Source organism: Arachis stenosperma, chromosome 2 (genome assembly GCF_014773155.1).
Source record: "Arachis stenosperma cultivar V10309 chromosome 2, arast.V10309.gnm1.PFL2, whole genome shotgun sequence".
In the NCBI taxonomy this organism is placed as follows: Eukaryota; Viridiplantae; Streptophyta; class Magnoliopsida; order Fabales; family Fabaceae; genus Arachis; species Arachis stenosperma.
In genome coordinates this window covers 17,347,594-17,370,800 of record NC_080378.1, presented here as the reverse complement: position 1 = coordinate 17,370,800, position 23,207 = coordinate 17,347,594, and the positions used below count along the sequence as shown (strand labels likewise).

The window sequence follows — 23,207 nt, the reverse complement described above, 5'->3', positions numbered from 1 at the left end:
AAGGCTTGCTATTGCTAAACCTGTTTCTTCCACCATTATTGTTATTGAAACCTTGTTGAGGTCTCTCTTGATCCTTCCATGAGAAATTTGGGTGATTTCTCCATGAAGAATTATAGGTGTTTCCATAGGGTTCTCCTAGGTAATTCACCTCTTCCATTGAAGGGTTCTCAGGATCATAAGCTTCTTCTTCAGATGAAGCGTCCTTAGTACTGCCTGGTGCAGCTTGCATTCCAAACAGACTTTGAGAAATCATATTGACTTGCTGAGTCAATATTTTGTTCTGAGCCAATATGGCATTCAGAGTATCAATCTCAAGAACTCCTTTCTTCTGATTTGTCCCATTGTTCACAGGATTCCTTTCAGAAGTATACATGAATTGGTTATTTGCAACCATTTCAATTAGCTCTTGAGCTTCTGTAGGCGTCTTCTTCAGATGAAGAGATCCTCCAGTAGAGCTATCCAAAGACATCTTGGATAGTTTAGACAGACCATCATAGAAAATACCTATGATGCTCCATTCAGAAAGCATGTCAGAGGGACATTTTCTGATTAATTGTTTGTATCTTTCCCAAGCTTCATAGAGGGACTCACCTTCCTTCTGTCTGAAGGTTTGGACTTCCACTCTAAGCTTACTCAATTTTTGAGGTGGAAAGAACTTTGCCAAGAAGGCATTGACTAGCTTTTCCCAAGAGTTCAGGCTGTCTTTAGGTTGTAAGTCCAACCATATTCTAGCTCTGTCTCTTACAGCAAAAGGGAATAGCATAAGTCTGTAGACCTCAGGGTCAACCCCATTAGTCTTGACAGTGTCACAGATTTGCAAGAATTCAGCTAAGAACTGATGAGGATCTTCCAATGGAAGTCCATGGAACTTGCAATTCTGTTGCATTAGAGAAACTAATTGAGGCTTAAGCTCAAAGTTGTTTGCTCCAATGGCAGGGATAGAGATGCTTCTCCCATAGAAGTCGGGAGTAGGTGCAGTAAAGTCACCCAACACCTTCCTTGCATTGTTGGCATTGTTGTTATTTTCGGCTGCCATGGGTTCTTCTTCTTTGAAGATTTCTGTCAGGTCCTCTATAGGGAGTTGTGCCTTAGCTTCTCTTAGCTTTCGCTTCAAGGTCCTTTCAGGTTCCGGGTCAGCTTCAATAAGAATGCCTTTGTCTTTATTCCTGCTCATATGAAAGAGAAGAGAACAAAAAAATATGGAATCCTCTATGTCACAGTATAGAGATTCCTTGAGGTGTCAGAAGAAAAGAAAAATAGAAGGAAGAAGTAGAGAATTCGAACTTAGTCAGATAGAGTTCGAATTGTGCATTGAGAAGGAGTGTTACTCCATAAATAGAAGGATGTGAGAAGAGGGGAAGAAATTTTCGAAAATTAGATAAAAGATTTTAAAAACATTTTGAAAAACTTGAATTGATTTTCGAAAACTAAGAATGGAGAAGAAATCAAGTAATTTTAGAAAAAGATTTTGAAATTAGAATTTAAAAAGATATGATTGAAAACTATTTTGAAAAAGATGTGATTAAAAAGATATGATTGAAAAGTTATGCTTTTAAAGAGATATGATTGAAAAGATATGATTTGAAAACAATTTTAAAAAGATTTGAATTTAAAAATTAATGACTTGGCTAACAAGAAAATATATGATTCAAACATTAAACCTTTCTCAACAGAAAAGGCAACATACTTTAAAATGTTCAATCAAATCATTAATTGATAGCAAGTATCTTTGAAAAAGGAAAGAAATTGATTTTGAAAACATTTGATTGAAAAGATTTGATTTGAAAAACTTTGAAAACTTGAAAAAAATTGATTTGAAAACAAAATCTTCCCTCTTGTGCCATCCTGGCGTTAAACGCCCAGAATGGTGCACATTCTGGCGTTTAACGCCCAATGCACTACCTTTTTGGGCGTTAAACGCCCAACCAGTATTACCACCGGATACATACATGCCACAGACACATAATAGGGTGAACCTTTTCAGATTGTGACTCAGCTTTGCTAAAGTCCCCAATTAGAGGTGTCCAGGGTTCTTAAGTACACTCTTTTTGCCTTGTATCATACTTTATTTCTTTCTTTTTCTTTCTTTTTCTCTTTTTTTTTTTGTTTTCGCTTGCTTCTCTCTTTTTTTGTATTCACTGCTTTTTCTTGCTTCAAGAATCATTTTTATGATTTTTCAGATCCTCAGTAACATGTCTCCTTTTTCATCATTCTTTCAAGAGCCAACAATTTTAACATTCATGAACAACAAATTCAAAAGACATATGCACTGTTCAAGCATACATTCAGAAAACAAAAAGTATTGTCACCACATCAAACTAATTAAGCTAGTTTTAAAGATGAATTTGAAATCCTGTACTTCTTGTTCTTTTGTAATAAAAACAGTTTTCATTTAAGAAAGGTGATGGATTCATATTCATAGCTTTAAGGCATAGACACTAAGACACTAATGATCATAAGACACAAACATGGATAAACATAAAGCATAATTTTCGAAAAACAGAAAAGCAAAGAACAAGGAGATTAAAGAACGGGTCCACCTTAGTGATGGCGGCTTGTTCTTCCTCTTGAAGGTCTTATGGAGTGCTTGAGCTCCTCAATGTCTCTTCCTTGTCTTTGTTGCTCCTCTCTCATGATTCTTTGATCTTCTCTAATTTCATGGAGGAGGATGGAGTGTTCTTGATGCTCCACCCTTAGTTGTCCCATGTTGGAACTCAATTCTCCTAGGGAGGTGTTGATTTGCTCCCAATAGTTTTGTGGAGGAAAGTGCATCCCTTGAGGCATCTTAGGGACTTTATGAGGAGGAGGATCTCTTGTTTGCTCCATCCTTTTCTTAGTGATGGGCTTGAGGTCATGCCTTCTCAGTTGAACCGGCTTCCCTCTTGAACTTCTCTTCCATTGGGTGTCCTCTTCACAAATGTCTGTGAGGACTTGGTCCAACCTTTGATCAAAGTTGACCTTTCTTCATGGCCACAACTTCATGGAAGTGGTCTTGATGCACCCTTGAGATGAATCTCTCCATCTCTCATGACTCGGAGGTAGAAGCTTTTGCCTTCCCTTTCCTCTTTCTAGAGGTTTCTCCGGCCTTGGATGCCATAAATGGTTATGGAAAAACAAAAAGCAATGCTTTTACCACACCAAACTTAAAAGGTTTGCTCGTCCTCGAGCAAAAGAAGAAAGATGAGAGTAGAAGAAGAAGAAATAGAGGAGAGGGAGATGGCTTTGTGTTCGGCCAAGGAGGGGGGGAAGTGGTGTTTAGGTGGTGTGAAAATGAAGGAGTGAAGAAGGGTTTATGGGGAAGAGGTGTTGAGGTGATTGGTGAATGGGTGAAGAAGAGAGAGTGTGGTGGGGTTGGTGGGGATCCTGTGGGGTCCACAGATCCTGAGGTGTCAAGGAAAAGTCATCCCTGCACCAAATGGCATTCAAAATCACGTTTTGAGCCATTTCTGGCGTTAAACGCCGGGCTGATGCCCCCCTTTTCTGGCATTTAACGCCAGTCTGGTGCCCCTTTCTGGCGTTAAACGCCCAGAATGGTGCCAGACTGGGCGTTAAACGCCCAACTGCTAGCCTCACTGGCGTTTAAACGCCAGTGGGTTCTTCCTCCAGGGTGTGCTGTTTTTCTTCCTGTTTTTCATTCTGTTTTTGCTTCTTCAATTGATTTTGTGTCTTCTTATGATCATCAACCTACAAAAAACATAAAATAACAAAAGAAAATAGATAAAATATAACATTGGGTTGCCTCCCAACAAGTGCTTCTTTAATGTCAGTAGCTTGACAGAGGGCTCTCATGGAGCCTCATAGATACTCAGAGCAATGTTGGAACCTCCCAACACCAAACTTAGAGTTTGAATGTGGGGGTTCAACACCAAACTTAGAGTTTGGTTGTGGCCTCCCAACACCAAACTTAGAGTTTGACTGTGGGGGCTCTGTTTGACTCTGATTTGAGAGAAGTTCTTCATGCTTCTTCTCCATGGTGACAGAGGGATATCCTTGAGCCTTAAACACAAAGGATTCTTCATTCACTTGAATGATCAGTTCACCTCCATCAACATCAATCACAGCCTTTGCTGTGGCTAGGAAGGGTCTGCCAAGGATGATAGATTCATCCATGCACTTCCCAGTCTCTAGGACTATGAAATCAGTAGGGATGTAATGGTCTTCAATCTTCACCAATACATCCTTACAAGTCCATGAGCTTGTTTTCTTGAGTTGTCTGCCATCTCTAGTGAGATTCTTGCAGCTTGTACCTCAAAGATCCCTAGCTTCTCCATTACAGAGAGAGGCATGAGGTTACACTTGACCCTAAGTCACACAGCGCCTTCTTGAAGGTCATGGTGCCTATGGTACAAGGTACTGAAAACTTCCCAGGATCCTGTCTCTTTTGAGGTAATTTCTGCCTAGACAAGTCATCCAGTTCTTTGGTGAGCAAAGGAGGTTCATCCTCCCAAGTCTCATTTCCAAATAACTTGTCATTTAGCTTCATGATTGCTCCAAGGTATTTAGCAACTTGCTCTTCAGTGACATACTCATCCTCTTCAGAGGAAGAATACTCATCAGAGCTCATGAAAGGCAGAAGTAAGTCCAATGGAATCTCTATGGTCTCATTTTGAGCCTCAGATTCCCATGGTTCCTCATTAGGGAACTCATTGGAGGTCAGTGCACGCCCATTGAGGTCTTCCTCAGTGGCGTCCACTTCCTCTCTTTCCTCTCCAAATTCGGCCATGTTGATGGCCTTGCACTCTCCTTTTGGATTTTCTTCTGTATTGCTTGGAAGAGTACTTGGAGGGAGTTCAGTAACTTTCTTGCTCAGCTGTCCCACTTGTGCCTCCAAATTCCTAATGGAGGACCTTGTTTCAGTCATGAAACCTTGAGTGGTTTTGATTAGATCAGAGACAATGGTTGCTAAGTCAGAGGGGTTCTGCTTAGAATTCTCTGTCTGTTGCTGAGAAGATGATGGAAAAGGCTTGCCATTGCTAAACCTATTTCTTCCACCATTATTGTTGTTGAAACCTTGTTGAGGTCTCTCTTGATTCTTCCATGAGAAATTTGGGTGATTTCTCCATGAAGAATTATAGGTGTTTCCATCGGGTTCTCCTAGGTAATTCACCTCTTCCATTGAAGAGTTCTCAGGATCATAAGCTTCTTCTTCAGATGAAGCATCCTTAGTACTGCTTGGTGCATTTTGCATTCCAGACAGACTTTGAGAAATCAAATTGACTTGTTGAGTCAATATCTTATTCTGAGCCAGTATGGCATTCAGAGCATCAATCTCAAGAACTCCTTTCTTCTGACTTGTCCCATTGTTCACAGGATTCCTTTCAGAAGTGTACATGAATTGGTTATTTGCAACCATTTCAATGAGTTCTTGAGCTTCTGTAGGCGTCTTCTTCAGATGAAGAGATCCTCCAGCAGAGCTATCCAAAGACATCTTGGATAGTTCAGAGAGACCATCATAGAAAATACCTATGATGCTCCATTCAGAAAGCATGTCAGAAGGACATTTTCTGATCAGTTGTTTGTATCTTTCCCAAGCTTCATAGAGGGATTCTCCATCCTTCTGTCTGAAGGTTTGGACTTCCACTCTAAGCTTACTCAATTTTGAGGTGGAAAGAACTTTGCCAAGAAGGCATTGACTAGCTTTCCAAGAGTCCAGGCTTTCTTAGGTTGAGAGTCCAACCATATTCTAGCTCTGTCTCTTACAGCAAAAGGGAATAGCATCAGTCTGTAGACCTCAGGGTCAACCCCATTAGTCTTGACAGTGTCACAGATTTGCAAGAATTCAGCTAAGAACTGATGAGGATCTTCCAATGGAAGTCCATGGAACTTGAAATTCTGTTGCATTAGAGAAACTAATTGAGGCTTAAGCTCAAAGTTGTTTGCTCCAATGGCAGGGATAGAGATGCTTTTCCCATAGAAGTCGGGAGTAGGTGCAGTAAAGTCACCCAGCACCTTCCTTGCATTGTTGGCATTGTTGTTATTTTCGGCTGCCATGGGTTCTTCTTCTTTGAAGATTTCTGTTAGGTCCTCTACAGAGAGTTGTGCCTTAGCTTCTCTTAGCTTTCGCTTCAAGGTCCTTTCCGGTTCAGGGTCAGCTTCAACAAGAATGCCTTTGTCTTTGTTCCTGCTCATATGAAAGAGAAGAAAACAAGAAAATATGGAATCCTCTATGTCACAGTATAGAGATTCCTTGAGGTGTCAGAGGAAAAGAAAAGTAGAAGACAGTAGTAGAAAATTCGAACTTATCAAAGAAGATGGAGTTCGAATTTTGCATTAAGGAATAGAGTTAGTTCATAAATAGAAGGATGTGAGAAGAAGGGAAGTAATTTTCGAAAATTAAGTAAAAGATTTTAAAAACATTTTGAAAAACACTAATTGATTTTCGAAAACAAAAGTGGGAAAGAAGTAAAGTGATTTTTGAAAAATATTTTGAAATTAGAAATTAAAAAGATTTGATTGAAAACTATTTTGAAAAAGATGTGGTTGAGAAGATATGATTGGTTTTTAAAAGATGTGATTAAAAAGATATGATTGAAAAGTTATGGTTTTAAAAAGATATGATTGAAAAGATATGATTTGAAAACAATTTTAAAAAGATTTGATTTTAAAAATTAATGACTTGCCTAACAAGAAAAGATATGATTCAAACATTAAACCTTTCTCAACAGAAAAGGCAACATACTTGAGATGTTCAATCAAATCATTAATTGTTAGTAAGTATCTTTGAAAAAGGAAAGAAATTGATTTGAAAACATTTGATTGAAAAGATTGATTTGAAAAAGATTGATTTTGAAAACTTTGAAAACTTGAAAAAAATTGATTTTGAAAACAAAATCCTCCCCCTTGTGCCATCTGGCGTTAAAACGCCCAGAATGGTGCACATTCTGGCGTTTAACGCCCAAAACTCTACCCTTTTGGGCGTTAAACACCCAGCCAGGTACCCTGGCTGGCGTTTAAACGCCAGTCTGTCTTCTTCACTGGGCATTTTGAATGCCCAGCTTTTCTGTATAATTCCTCTGCAGTATGTTCTGAATCTTTAATTCTCTGTATTATGACTTGAAAAGACACAAATTAAAAATATTTTTGGATTTTTAATAATGAGGAATAATCAAAATGCAACTAAAATCAAATAACAATGCATGCAGACACCAAACTTAGCAGTTTGTATACTATTGACACTAACAAAATGAGAATGCACATAAGAAATAACAAAACACTCAAGTCAATAGAATTCAAAGATCAAAACAAGGAAATCGTCAAGAACAACTTGAAGATAATGAAGACACATGCATAAATTTGAAAAATGCAAGAAGAACAGAAACATGCAATTGACACCAAACTTAAAATGAGACACTAGACTTAAACAAGAAATATTTTTGTTTTATGATTTTGTAATTTTTGGATTTTTCGAAAATTAAGTGGAAAAGGAAAATAAAGGTATCAAAATTCTTAATGAGAATTCCAGGAATCATGCAATGTTAGTCTAAAGCTTTAGTCTAAAGGAATTAGACATAGCTAGCTAAGCTTCAGCAGGACATTGCATTCAAGAGCTAAATTGATGATGATCAATCAGCTTTGGTGATGATAAGAACATCACCTTGAAACACTAGAATTCATTCTTAAGAAACTCTGAAGAAAAAAATACCTAATCTAAGCAACAAGATGAACCGTCAGTTGTCCATACACAAACAATCCCGGCAACGGCGCCAAAAAACTTGGTGCGCGAAATTGTGATCACTACACAACTTTGCACACTAACCACAAGTGCACTGGGTCGTCCAAGTAATACCTTACGTGAGTAAGGGTCGATCCCACGGAGATTGTTGGTATGAAGCAAGCTATGGTCACCTTGTAAATCTCAGTCAGGCAGACTCAAATGGGTATAGATGATGAATAAAACATAAAGATAAAGATAGAGATACTTATGTATATCATTGGTGAGAGCTTCAGATAAGCGTATGAAGATGCCTTCCCTTCCGTCTCTCTGCTTTCCTACTGTCTTCATCCAATCTTTCTTACTCCTTTCCATGGCAAGCTCATGTAGGGTTTCACCGTTGTCAGTGGCTACCTCCCATCCTCTCAGTGAAAACGTTGCCTATGCTCTGTCACAGCATGGGTAATCAGCTGTCGGTTCTCGGTCAGGCCGGAATAAATCCATCGATTCTTTTGCGTCTGTCACTAACGCCCCGCCTGCTAGGAGTTTGAAGCACGTCACAGTCATTCAATCATTGAATCCTACTCAGAATACCACAGACAAGGTTAGACCTTCCGGATTCTCTTGAATGCCGCCATCAGTTCTCGCCTATACCACGAAGATTTCGGTTAAAGAATCCAAGAGATATTCACTAGAGCCTCGTATGCTTGTAGAACAAGAGTGGTTGTCAGTCACTTTGTTCATGAGTGAGAATGATGATGAGTGTCACGGATCATCACATTCATCAAGTTGAAGAACAAGTGGTATCTTGGACAAAGAACAAGCGGAATTGAATAGAAGAACAATAGTAATTGCATTAATACTCGAGGTACAGCAGAGCTCCACACCTTAATCTATGGTGTGTAGAAACTCCACCGTTGAAAATACATAAGAACAAGAGTGATCATTGGTTTCGGTCCCAAAGAGGGAACCAGAAGAACCAAGATGAAAATACAATAGTAAAAGGTCCTATATATAGAAAACTAGTAGCCTAGGGTGTACAGAGATGAGTAAATGACATAAAAATCCACTTCCGGGCCCACTTGGTGTGTGCTTGGGCTGAGCATTGAAGCATTTTTCGTGTAGAGACTCTTCTTGGAGTTAAACGCCAGCTTTTATGCCAGTTTGGGCGTTTAACTCCCATTTAGGTGCCAGTTCCGGCGTTTAACGCTGGGATTTCTGAGGGTGACTTTGAACGCCGGTTTGGGCCATCAAATCTTGGGCAAAGTATAGACTATCATATATTGCTGGAAAGCCCAGGATGTCTACTTTCCAACGCCGTTGAGAGCGCGCCAATTGGGCTTCTGTAGCTCTAGAAAATCCACTTCGAGTGCAGGGAGGTCAGAATCCAACAGCATCTGCAGTCCTTTTCAGTCTCTGGATCAGATTTTTGCTCAGGTCCCTCAATTTCAGCCAGAAAATACCTGAAATCACAGAAAAATACACAAACTCATAGTAAAGTCCAGAAAAGTGAATTTTAGCTAAAAACTAATAAAAATATACTAAAAACTCAACTAAAACTACTAAAAACATACTAAAAACAATGCCAAAAAGCGTATAAATTATCCGCTCATCAGTTGTCAGTCACACGTTCATAGGTGAGAATGATGATGAGTGTCACGGATCATCATATTCATCAAGTTGAAGAACAAGTGATATCTTGGAACAAGAACAAGCGGAATTGAATAGAAGAACAATAGTAATTGCATTAATACTCGAGGTACAGTAGAGCTCCACACCTTAATCTATGGTGTGTAGAAACTCCACCGTTGAAAATACATAAGAACAAGAGTGATCATTGGCTTCAGTCCCAGAGAGGGAACCAGAAAAACCAAGATCTGATCTAAGAACTAGATGTCCAAAGATGAAAATACAATAGTAAAAGGTCCTACTTATAGGGAACTAGTAGCTTAGGAATTACAAAGATGAGTAAATGACATAAAAATCCACTTCCGGGCCCACTTGGTGTGTGCTTGGGCTGAGCATTGAAGCATTTTCGTGTAGAGACTTCTCTTGGAGTTAAACGCCAGCTTTTGTGCCAGTTTGGGCGTTTAACTCCCATCCTTGTGCCAGTTCCGGCGTTTAACGCTGGGAATTCTGAAGGTGATTTTGAACGCCGGTTTGGGCCATCAAATCTTGGGCAAAGTATGGACTATCATATATTGCTGGAAAGCCCAGAATGTCTACTTTCCAACGCCGTTGAGAGCGCGCCAATTAGGATTCTGTAGCTCCAGAAAATCCACTTCGAGTGCAGGGAGGTCAGAATCCAACAGCATCTGCAGTCCTTTTCAGTCTCTGAATCAGATTTTTGCTCAGGTCCCTCAATTTCAGCCAGAAAATACCTGAAATCACAGAAAAATACACAAACTCATAGTAAAGTCCAGAAAGTGAATTTTAACTAAAAACTAATAAAAATATACTAAAAACTAACTAGATCATTGATGAGCGGATAATTTATACGCTTTTTGGCATTGTTTTTAGTATGCTTTTAGTATGATTTAGTTAGTTTTTAGTATATTTTTATTAGTTTTTAGTTAAAATTCACTTTTCTGGACTTTACTATGAGTTTGTGTGTTTTTCTGTGATTTCAGGTATTTTCTGGCTGAAATTGAGGGATCTGAGCAAAAATCTGATTTAGAGGCTGAAAAGGACTGCAGATGCTGTTGGATTCTGACCTCCCTGCACTCGAAGAGGAATTTCTGGAGCTACAGAAGACCAATTGGCGCGCTCTCAACGGCGTTGGAAAGTAGACATCCTGGGCTTTCCAGCAATGTATAATAGTCCATACTTTGCTCGAGATTTGATGGCCCAAACCGGCGTTGCAAATCAGCCTCAGAATTTCCAGCGTTTAACGCTGGAACTGGCATAAAAACTGGAGTTAAACGCCCAAACTGGCATGAAAGCTGGCGTTTAACTCCAAAAAAGGTCTCTACACGAAAATGCTTCAATGCTCAGCCCAAGCACACACCAAGTGGGCCCGGAAGTGGATTTTTCTGTCATTTACTCATTTCTGTAAACCTTAGGTTACTAGTTCACTATTAATAGGATCTTTTGACATTGTATCTGTACCTCATGACACTTTACACGTTTCTCATTGTATCTTCTACAGCATGAGTCTCTAAACCCCATGGTTGGGGGTGAGGAGCTCTGTTGTGTCTTGATGGATTAATGCAATTACTACTGTTTCTTATTCAATCATGCTTGCTTCCGTTCTAAGATATCACTTGTTCTTAACCCGGATGAATGTGATGACCCGTGACACTCATCATATTCTCAACTATGAACGCGTGCCTGACAACCACCTCCGTTCTACTTTAGATTGAGTAGATATCTCTTGGATTCTTTAATCAGAATCTTCGTGGTATAAGCTAGAATTGATGGCGGCATTCAAGAGAATCCGGAAGGTCTAAACCTTGTCTGTGGTATTCTAAGTAGGATTCAATGATTGAATGACTGTGACGAGCTTCAAACTCCTGAAGGCGGGGCATTAGTGACAGACGCAAAAGAATCACTGGATTCTATTCCGGCCTGATCGAGAACCGACAGATGGATAGTCGTGCCGTGACAGGGTGCGTTGAACATTTCCACTGAGAGGATGGGAGGTAGCCATTGACAACGGTGAAACCCTACATACAGCTTGCCATGGAAGGAGCCTTGCGTGTTTGAAGAAGAAGACAGTAGGAAAGCAGAGATTCAGAAGATGGAGCATCTCCAAAACCTCAACCTATTCTCCATTACTGCAAAACAAGTACTTATTTCATGTTCTTTTGCTTTTCACAATCAATCCTGATAATTTCTGATATCCTGACTAAGATTTACAAGATAACCATAGCTTGCTTCAAGCCGACAATCTCCGTGGGATCGACCCTTACTCACGTAAGGTATTACTTGGACGACCCAGTGCACTTGCTGGTTAGTTGTGCGGGGTTGCAAAAGTGTGATTGCAATTTCGTGCACCAATCATACTAAAAACATACTAAAAACAATGCCAAAAAGCGTATAAATTATCCGCTCATCAGTCTCTATGTGAGCCTCAGATTCCTTTGGATCCTTAATAGGAAACTCCTTCTTGCTTGAGGGACGTCCCAAGAGGTCTTCCTCACTAGGATTTTCGTCCTCCTCCTCCCTTGTGCATTCGGCCACATTGATTATATCAATGGCCTTGCACTCTCCTTTTGGATTCTCTTCTGTATTGCTTGGGAGAATACTGGGAGGAGTTTCAATGACTTTCTTACTCAGCTGGCCCACTTGTGCCTCCAGATTTTTAATGGAGGATATTGTTTCACTCATGAAACTGAAAGTGGCCTTTGACAGATCAGAGACTAGATTGGCTAAATTAGAGGTGTTTTGTTCAGAATTCTCTGTCTGTTGCTGAGAAGATGATGGATATGGCTTGCTATTGCTCAGCCTATTGCGTCCACCATTGTTAAAGCCTTGTTGAGGCTTTTGTTGATCCTTCCATGAGAAATTTGGATGATTTCTCCATGATGAGTTATAGGTGTTTCCATAAGGTTCACCCATGTAATTAACCTCTGCCATGGCAAGGTTCTCAGGATCATAAGCTTCTTCAGAAGCTGCCTCTCTAATACTGTTGGATGCATGTTGCCATCCATTCAGATTTTGAGAGATCATGTTGACCTGTTGAGTCAACACTTTGTTTTGAGCCAATATGGCATTCAGAGCATCAATTTCAAGAACTCCTTTCTTCTGAGGTATCCCATTATTCACGGAATTCCTCTCAGAAGTGTACATGAATTGGTTGTTTGCAACCATATCAATGAGTTCTTGAGCCTCTTCAGGCGTTTTCTTTAGGTGAATAGATCCACCTGCAGAATGGTCCAATGACATTTTCGAAAATTCAGATAGACCATAATAGAATATATCTAATATGGTCCATTCTGAAAACATGTCAGATGGACATCTTTTGGTCAGCTGCTTGTATCTTTCCCAAGCTTCATAGAGGGATTCACCATCTTTTTGCTTGAACGTTTGAACATCCACTCTCAGCTTGCTCAGCTTTTGAGGAGGAAAGAATTTATCCAAGAAGGCAGTGACCAGCTTATCCCATGAGTCCAGGCTATCCTTAGGTTGTGAATCCAATCATATTCTAGCTCTGTCTCTTACAGCAAAAGGGAAAAGCATGAGTCTGTAGACTTCAGGATCAACTCCATTTGTTTTTACAGTCTCACAGATCTGCAAGAACTCAGTTAAAAACTGATAAGGATCTTCAGATGGAAGTCCATAAAACTTGCAGTTTTGTTGCATTAAAGCAACTAGTTGAGGCTTAAGCTCAAAATTATTGGCTCCAATGGCAAGAATGGAGATGCTTCTTCCATCAAACTTGGACGTTGGCTTTGTGAAGTCACCAAGCATTCTCCTTGCATTATTATTATTTTCGGCTGCCATCTCCTTCTCTTGTTCTAATGTTTCTGAAAGGTTACCTTTAGATTGTTGTAACTTAGCTTCTCTTAATTTTCTCTTCAGGGTCCTTTCAGGTTCTGGATCAATTTCAACAAGAGTGCCTTTATCCTTGTTCCTGCTCATATGAAAGAGAAGAAAACAAGAAAAGAAAGAGGAATCCTCTATGTCATAGTATAGAGATTCCTTTGATGTTAGTAGAAAAAGAAAGGGGAGAAGAATGAAGAAGAGTGGGTTCGGATATTTAGGAGAAGAGAGGTGAAGAGAAGTGTTAGTAAATAAATAATTAAATAGAATAAGAAAAGAGAGGGAGAATTTCGAAAATAATTTTGAAAAAGGGGTTAGTAATTTTCAAAAATTAAATATAAGGTATAATTAAAATTAAAATTTAGAACAAAAAGAATTTAAAAAAAAGGTGAGATATTTTCGAAAATTAGAGAGGGAAAAGTAGTTAGGTGGTTTTAAAAAATATAAGAAACAAACAAAAAGTTAGTTAGTTGATTGAAAAAGATTTGAAATCAAAATTTTAAAAAGATAAGAAGATAAGAAGTTAACTAAGATATTTTGAAATCAAATTTTGAAAAAGATAAAATTTTTTGAAAAAGATATGATAAAAGATAAAAAGATTTAATTCAAAAATTTTGAAATTATTTACTTCACTTACAAGACAAAATTCTAGAACTTAAAGATTGAACCTTTCTTAACAAGAAAGTAACAAACTTCAAATTTTTGAATCAATCACATTAATTGTTAGTAAATTTTCGAAAATATGATATAAAGATAAGAAAAAGATTTTGAAAATATTTTGAAAAAGATTTTTGAAATTTTTGAAAAAGAGGAAAAATTGGAAAAGATATGATTTTTGAAAAAGATTTTGAAAAGATAAGATTTTTAAATTTTTGAAAATTTGACTTGACTTGTAAGAAACAACTTTTTTTTAAAAATTTTTTACCAAGTCAACTCAAAATTTTGAAAATTTGGAGGGAAATAAGGAAAAGATATTTTTATTTTTTTTATTTTTAAATTTTTAATTATGAGAGAGAAAAACAACAAAAATACTCAATGCATGAAATTTTTAGATCAAAACAATGAATGCATGCAAGAATGCTATGAATGTCAAGATGAACACCAAGAACACTTTGAAGATCATGATGAACATCAAGAACATAATTTTGAAAAATTTTTTATGCAAAGAAAACATGCAAGACACCAAACTTAGAAATCTTTAATGCATGGACTCTAACAAACAAAAAATGCATATGAAAAACAACAAACAACACAAAACAAGAAAACATCAAGATCAAACAAGGAGACTTGTCAAGAACAACTTGAAGATCATGAAGAACACCATGAATGCATGAATTTTTCGAAAATTGCAAGAAAAAATTTTTAAAGCATGCAATTGACACTAAACTTAAAAATTGACTCAAGAATCAAACAAGAAACACAAAATATTTTTTATTTTTATGATTTTCTAATTTTTTTGGATTTTTATTAATTTTTTTCGAAAATAAAGTTTAGAAAAATGAAAAATAAAAGAAAAATTTTGAAAAAGATTTTTGAAAAGAAAATTACCTAATCTGAGCAACAAGATGAACCGTCAGTTGTCCATACTCGAACAATCCCCGGCAACGGCGCCAAAAACTTGGTGGACGAAATTGTGATTCATTCTTTTCTAACTCGAAACAATCCCCGGTAATGGCTCCAAAAACTTGGTGCTCAATATCACGGTGTCTAAAATTCAATTCACAACTCCGCACAACTAACCAGCAAGTGCACTGGGTCGTCCAAGTAATACCTTACGTGAGTAAGGGTCGATCCCACGGAGATTGTTGGTATGAAGCAAGCTATGGTCACCTTGTAAATCTCAGTTAGACAGATTAAATTGGTTTATGATGAGTTCGAAAACTAATAATAAAAAGAAAATAAAAAGGGATAGAAATACTTATGTAAATCAATAGTGAGAATTTCAGATAGGCGTATGGAGATGCTGTGCTCCTCTTGAATCTCTACTTTCTCATTGCTTTCATCCAATCCTTCTTACTCCTTTCCATGGCAAGCTGTATGTAGGGCATCACTGTTGTCAATGGCTACATCCCATCCTCTCAGTGAAAATGGTCCTATGCTCTGTCACAGCACGGCTAATCATCTGTCGGTTCTCAATCAGGTTGGAATAGAATCCCTTGATTCTTTTGTGTTTGTCATCACGCCCAGCCTTCAGGAGTTTGAAGCTCGTCACAGTCATTCAATCCCAGAATCCTACTCGGAATACCATAGACAAGGTTTAGACTTTCCGGATCCTCATGAATGCCACCATCTATCTAACTTATACCACGAAGATTCTGTTGGGGAATCTAAGAGATATGCGTTCGGTCTAAGGTAGAACGGAAGTGGTTGTCAATCAAGCGCGTTCATAGGTGAGAATGATGATGAGTGTCACGGATCATCACATTCATCAAGGTGTTGTGCAACGTATATCTTGGAATAAGAATAAAAGAGAATTGAATAGAAAGTAATAGTAATTGTATTGAAACTTGAGGTACAGCAGAGCTTCACACCCTTAATCTATGGTGTGCAGAAACTCCACCGTTGAAAATACATAAGTGAAAGGTTCAGGCATGGTCGAATGGCCAGCCCCCAAACGTGATCACAAGATTCAAAATACAATCCAGGATGATAATATGATAGTAAAAAGTTCTATTTATAATAAACTAGCTCCTAGGGTTTACATGAGTAAGTAATTGATGCATAAATCCACTTCCGGGGCCCACTTGGTGTATGCTTGGGCTGAGCTTGATCTATCCACGAGCTGAGGCTTTTCTTGGAGTTGAACTCCAAGTTATAACGTGTTTTGGGCGTTCAACTCCGGATCATGACGTTTTTCTGGCGTTTAACTCCAGACAGCAGCATGTACTTGGCGTTCAACGCCAAGTTACGTCGTCAATTTCCGAATAAAGTATGGACTATTATATATTGCTGGAAAGCTCTGGATGTCTACTTTCCAACGCCATTGAGAGCGCGCCATTTGGAGTTCTGTAGCTCTAGAAAATCCATTTTGAGTGCAGGGATGTCAGATTCCAACAGCATCAGCAGTCCTTTTGTCAGCCTTCTTTTAGAGTTTTGCTCAAGTCCCTCAATTTCAGCCAGAAATTACCTGAAATTATAGAAAAACACACAAACTCATAGTAAAGTCCAGAAATGTGAATTTAACATAAAAACTAATGAAAACATCCCTAAAAGTAGCTTGAACTTACTAAAAACTACCTAAAAATAATGCCAAAAAGCGTATAAATTATCCGCTCATCACAAACCATTAGACCTCAGATTTACCAACCCATTCCAAAATTTCTCAATACTCAACAACCACTACATTTCATGCATCATTCAGTATCAATGCTCACCAATTTTCATCAATCATTCATCATAACTCAATAATCACTAATCCAAACACAACCACATAAATCTCAATTTACCATACTTATCGGTCCTGGCCTCCGGCCCAAAATTTCTCATACTCATCTGTTAGAATTTGGTTGAATTAGTCCCACATTACTTAGGATAGCAAATGGAGTGGGTGGCCTAGGCTATAAATATGAGGCTAAGTTCTCCATATTTTTTGTGCCAGTCGGAAACACTTTAAGCTTGTATCTGATTTTTCTTTTCCTCTATACTCTTTGATTAGAGAGTGTTGTGAGGTGTAGTTAGATATTTGCTTTGAGAGAGTGTGGGTGTACTGGGGTGCCGGTGTTAGAGAGAAAGAAGTCTATGTGTTGTAACAATTTTCACATAGTGATATTCTCTGGTTGTCATTTGACAACGGTCGTGGTTTTTTCTCCGGTAATTGGAGTTTCCACGTTAAATTCTTGTGTTGTGATTGTGTCTATTTTATTTCTCTGTGAAAGGTATTTTCTCAAAGGGGAATAGTGTCTTATTCCTAACATCATCATCATACTCATTATGCATCATAACATCACCAACCATAATCAAGACTCATATCACATCATCATTATCATCTTCCTACACATACTCAAATTCAACTTTCAAATCAAAATTCACCACATATATTACACACACACATTCAATCATTCAATTTATACAATTTCAACCTATCTTAGGGCCACTAACCTAAATTTTCACACAACATTATATATTAACTATGAGAAACCAAAATCATACCTTGGCTGATTCCTCCCTAAGCCAAAGACATCGAACTTCAAGCTTCAAAGACTCCAAATCAATCCCAATAAATTTCAGCCACCCAAAGCTGAGTTCCAAGCACTCCAATTCACCGATTCAACACTAAATTCAACACAATTTAAATCTAATTCATACAATTCATCAAAATTAGTACTAGGATTCACAAAATTGGATAACCCACAAGGGTTTAGACTTTTCTTACCTTATCCATTGATAATTAGGATAAAATTTAGCAATTATCCAATGTTAGATTGCACCTAAACCACCAAAATCATCAAAATTCCTCAATACCCAAACCAAAAATGTGGAAAAGAGAGAAACAGAGAACTGGACATCAAAATATGATATTCTTACCAATTTGTTCACTTAGAATCGAAGAGCTCGATGAGACAAACGCATGGCCACTAACGACTCGTCAATCAAAACTCCGGATTGAAAGTTATGGGGGATTGAATTTTGGAAGTGATAAAGGGTTAAGGGTTTGCTTCTCCATTCTTCAACTCAGCATGGAATGTAATAATGAAGGGAAGGAGTGGCTGAGTTCTCTTTATATGAACCCTGGCCCAATATGGACCTGATTTAACCAATTTAGTTCGTTAGTCCAATTTCAAGACAAAATTTTTAAAATTAGTGTTTTAATTCTTATTCTAAATATTTTTACTTCTCTAAATTATAAAATTTAATTTTCTAATATCCTTAACTCATAATTAATTTATTAATTAATTATTTATTAATTTATCAAATTTTCAAATATTCAAAAAAATAGAGTTTAATTTTATTATATTTGTTAGTACCCCTCCTAATTTCCATCACTATGTTGGAATGACTCATCAAGCTGCTGCTATACTTTTTGCATATTATTATTGATTTTTGTTACACGTTCAATTAATCATATAAGATATATACATATTGTTAAGCTAATTTAAGTTTTATTCATAAAGATTAACGCAAAGCTTTAAGAGTGTTGATTAATCCAAGATAATTTTAAAGTTTTATTTTTTTTATTATTTGTTTGTGGTCAATTATAAATTTATTTTTTAATATTTTTGCATTTTATTTTTATCAAGTTATTTTGCTCTTATAATTTTAAATTTTTTAAATATTTTTTGTTTGATTAGCCATTTGTTTGTATTTTAATAAGTTTGATTCTTATGACACTTATTTTATTGATTAGTTGATTCTTACTTTTTTGTTTTGTGTTATTGAAAATACTAGTAAATATTACATATAATTTTAATATTATCTTATTTTATGATTACACAAAAAAGCATGCCTCCAAACTAATTTTTAGAAGAGCCAATAAAAAAATAACCGAAATACAAATGATTAAAGAAGTTAGATAGAATGATCAGAATTTTTTTTTACTGAATGTGAAGAAAATTGTTGTTGAAAACAAGCTCGTATATACTAGAAAAAGTTGGAAGAACATAATAACTTAAGTTTAAGAATATTACGAGTCCTTCGTATGATAAAAATAAATTAAGAAAAAAGTGGGATTCTCTAGAAAGTTATTTTATTCTTTGGGCAAAGCTTGTTGAGAATCAGACTGGTTTAGGACGAGATTTTATAAAAGAGACAATAGATGCACTAATATTTTAGCTGTTTGTGACTTTAATATATATCTTATATTTACATAGCCTGAAAAAAGGTATTACACATGATACTAGAATTTTTATAGAAGTTTGCGAAGGCAAGATTTACAAATTTTTTTCCTCTTGCAAATCTTATTTTAAAAAAGAAATTTCATTGCATTAAAAATATTTTAATCTTATTGTAGTGTATTTTGACTAATTTAATTTATTATTATTGTTGATATTTATAGATAAATATTATTTTGTTGATTTTGAATACTGTGCATTTAAAAAATTCTTAGGACTTTATAAGAATATAGAGTATCACTTTCCTAAATTTAGGAAACCATATAGATCACAAAATACTTTTTTTAGACCACGTGATAAGGGTTTTAATTTCTATCATTCAGTCTAAGAGTCTTATTAAGTGAATTTTTGGGTTTGCAAAATAAGGTGAAAGATTTTATAAAATATGACTAATTTCAAGTTCAAGACTCAATTTCAAATTATATGAGCTTGTTTTACTGTGCACAATTATATAAGAACATATTCAAAAAATGTCAATATTCTTGAGCAATTTAAGGACATATATCTCAAAGACAGAAAATATTGAAAAAACATCTAATAGTGATGATAATGTTGATAACGATAACGCTGATGATAATAGTAGAACTATGTGAGAAGAACTAACTCAAGAAAAAGTAAGAATGATGAAAAAATTAAGAAATTATATATAATCACTGCAACTTATGTGTCGTTAGTATTTTATAAGTTATGAATATGTATCAATTTATATTTCTTTTTACTTATATAAAAAATTCTTTGAGATTAGTAATTTTTAGTATTTTTTATTATTATTTGACTAGTATATATAAATATTAAATTATTTTTAATAAATAAATTTTATTAATTTATATATATAATTTTTAAAAAATATAGATACAAACTGTATTGATTTATGTGTACAAATTTTGGTAAATATAAATATAAATTATATATTTTTTATATGTAAAATTTTAATAAATATGAGTATAAATTATTATTGATTAAATATTAACAAAAAAATAATAATATTTACTGATCATATATAGTATTATTTTATTATATAATCAAATTGAAGAAAACGGATGCGTGACTATATAAAAGATATTAGATTATTAAGGGGGATTGTATACTGATTTATATTTTAGAGAGATATTATGTCATGTAAGAGTTGAAACATATAAAAAAAAGTGTTGTGGATGCTAGTTATCAGTTTTATGTTTTGATTTTATCATTTTATATAAATAAAATAAAAAAGTATTTTTTGTATTATCCAAATAAAATCAAAAGTATTTTTTATATTTAAAATTTCTCTTTAAAAAATTTATAAGTATTTTTTTAAAAGCTAATTTAAATTGATCCTTAATTTTTTAATAAAAATATTTTTTAAATAATATATTTGAACATATTTAAAATTTAATAAAAATATTTTATTTTTAATAAAAATATTTTTTTATTTAAATAAATTAATTCAAACATTTATAGATATACACATACATAGAAAGATAAATTTTTTTAATTTTTAAATTTTTTTATAAAGTGTGATTTAATATTATTTAATATTTTTAAATATTTTATTTGCCCTTATTTAGAAGGTGTATGCTAAAAAATTACACTTTTAGGAGAGAAAAAAAACGAAAGGATTTGTTCCTACACATTTATAATATATAATAGGAGAGTAGTAATAGGTTCAATATTTGACAAGTGTATAGGCTAATTGATCAACAAATGGTATATTCTGTAGTAGATATGTGTTTTATTTGAATGGCTGACAAGTGTCTTGCTAATTCAAAATTCAAACATAAAATATAGTAAATAATAGATATAGACAAAAAGCAAGCAAGATAGCAATTTTTCCGCACAACTCTCACCTGTAAAAGCATTAGAAGTAAATCTGTAAATGCAAATCAGTTGCATGTTGAGCGCGTTTTTTCCTTTTTAGGATTAGGATTTGAACTTGCATTGAAACTAGAGCAAGAGTGAACAAATGTTAAATCAGGATTTTAAAAATCAAATCTTTTCTTGATTTTCTCTCTCTCTCTTTTCTCGTGCTCTCTCTCGGATTTGTTGTCTCTATCATCTTGGTTCGTATCGAGAAGAGGAGGCAGAGGAGGCAGACAAGAGAAGAAGATGAGAGCAAGATCTGAGAGAAGAGGAGGCAGACAAGGAGAAGTGAGCTTCAGGAGCAGAAGCGAGCAAAGCTTTCACAGTAGAGAAGAAGCACTCATGCCAATGTCAAATATGGTTACTGCGGTATGTGTTTCTTCTACTGCTTCTCAGTCATCGTTCTCTTTCACTATATTATTCTTATATAGAAGGCTCAACCAATTTGGATATAACTTTTTAGGTTTCTTTTTTCCTAACCGTTGTCGGTTTCAAATGCACTAAATCTTGCTGCTGTCAGCAAAGAGACAGCAGCTCGGTAGTAAGGTGGTGACGCTTGAAAGCTAACTGGTGGATATTCACCGTTGGAAATGGAAGAGAAGAATGGTGGTGGATATCTTGCCATTGAAGATGTTATCGGCTGTGAGGCAAAGGTAGGCTTTTTTTATTTCAAAATAAAAAACTACTGTGTATTTTTTTTCTAATTTTCTTCTATTTTTATTTCAAAACATTTGTTTTCCTTCTTTTAGTATGTTTCGTGTTTGTGTTTTTGGGTTTAGTTCAAATCAAAGCAGGAGCTCTTTGCAGAGGCAAGCCACTAAAGAAGTACATCTATATCTTTTTCTCATTTCTTATGCTGATGGGATATAATGCACTGTTATTTCTTCACCTAAAATTTTATTTTGATTTGTTTAAGATGATTTGCTTCATTTTATCTTTTCGTTTTAATTTAATTATTGTTTTTGTTGCTGAGAACGTTGTATATGCTTATGTTGTTTGCTTGCTTTATTGGTTGGTTGAACTATAAAATGTAGATCTAGCATTATATAGTTATGTTACCTTAGCTTCCTAATAATTGTGGCTAATGGGTTATAGTTGTGTCCTACTTATTGATGGAGAGAAAGAACTTTTAATATTTTCAATTAAAAGATAAAAGAACTTCTCAATTTATGGAAAAAAAAAAGATGCTCTTTTTACTCCGTGTTCTCCGTTTTCTATCTACATGGTCATTTTTTGTGCGAGGAAGAGATTCTTTTAGGATTTATGAGTGAATTTTGCAAATGGATGATTTGAATAAATTGTGAATTGTAATCTTGCAATTGTTGGAGTTTTGATCACTTATTTTTTTGTATATTTTGTGTATCTCTATCTGTAATTGCATGATCACATGATTCTATTATCATTATTAAAATGATTCTCCTCTTTATTATGTTAACCCACTTTTTTTATCACATAAACTTTGCAGATAATTTCCGTTGATAATGGATTTCAAGATTAAGTGATGGAGATTCTAGCTGCATATTAAACATATAGTAGCTGCATGTTTTTAGATGAATGAGTAGCTTTATATATTGATATTTTCACCTGAAAATCCTTACAAAAGACTACTAATTTCACCTGAATAATTTCTGATATTAGTTGTTTAACATTGTGATTGGTTAAAAAGTACTTTCCCTTCCAAATTTTCAGAAACTAACATTGGTAGTTTCCATTTACATGAGAACAAGCTTGAAAGAGTTCTTTTAGCCTATGATTGCCAAATTTTTGAGTATTTTTGTGTGCATTAATCTGTGCACGCTGATGAGCGAATAATTTATACGCTTTTTGGCATTATTTTAGGTAGTTTTTAGTAGGATCTAGCTACTTTTAGAGATGTTTTTATTAGTTTTATGCAAAATTCATATTTCTAAACTTTACTATGAGTTTGTGTGTTTTTCTGTGATTTCAGATATTTTCTGGCTGAAATTGAGGGACCTGAGCAAAAATCTGATAGGAGGCTGAAAAAGGGCTGCTGATGTTGTTAGATTCTGACCTCTCTGCACTCAAAATGAATTTTCAGGAGCTACAGAACTCCAAATGGCGCGCTCTCAACTGCTTTGGAAAATAGACATCCAGAGCTTTCCAGCAATATATAATAGTCCATGCTTTATTTGCGTTTAGATGATGCAAACTGGCATTCAACGCCAGTTCTATGCTGCAATCTGGAGTAAAACGCCAGAAACACGTCACAAACCAGAGTTAAACGCCAAAAACACATTACAACTTGGCGTTTAACACCAAGAGAAACCTCTGCACCTGTAAAGCTCAAGCTCAGCCCAAGCACATACCAAAGTGGGCCCCAGAAGTGGATTTCTGCACTTAGACTTATTTCTGTAAACCCTAGTAACTAGTCTGGTATAAATAGA

The 23,207-nt window shown here is 35.5% G+C and overlaps 2 non-coding genes across 2 annotated transcripts; both read left to right on the top strand.

Annotated features, from left to right (window-relative positions):
* The first annotated feature begins 523 nt into the window (after window positions 1–523).
* LOC130964648 (small nucleolar RNA R71) lies at window positions 524–631 on the top strand. The gene has a single exon (XR_009080733.1). It is a non-coding gene; the product is annotated as a small nucleolar RNA R71 (small nucleolar RNA).
* Window positions 632–5,482: 4,851 nt separating this feature from the next.
* On the top strand, window positions 5,483–5,590 carry LOC130964147 (small nucleolar RNA R71). Its single transcript, XR_009080255.1, has one exon. It is a non-coding gene; the product is annotated as a small nucleolar RNA R71 (small nucleolar RNA).
* Window positions 5,591–23,207: the final 17,617 nt, after the last annotated feature.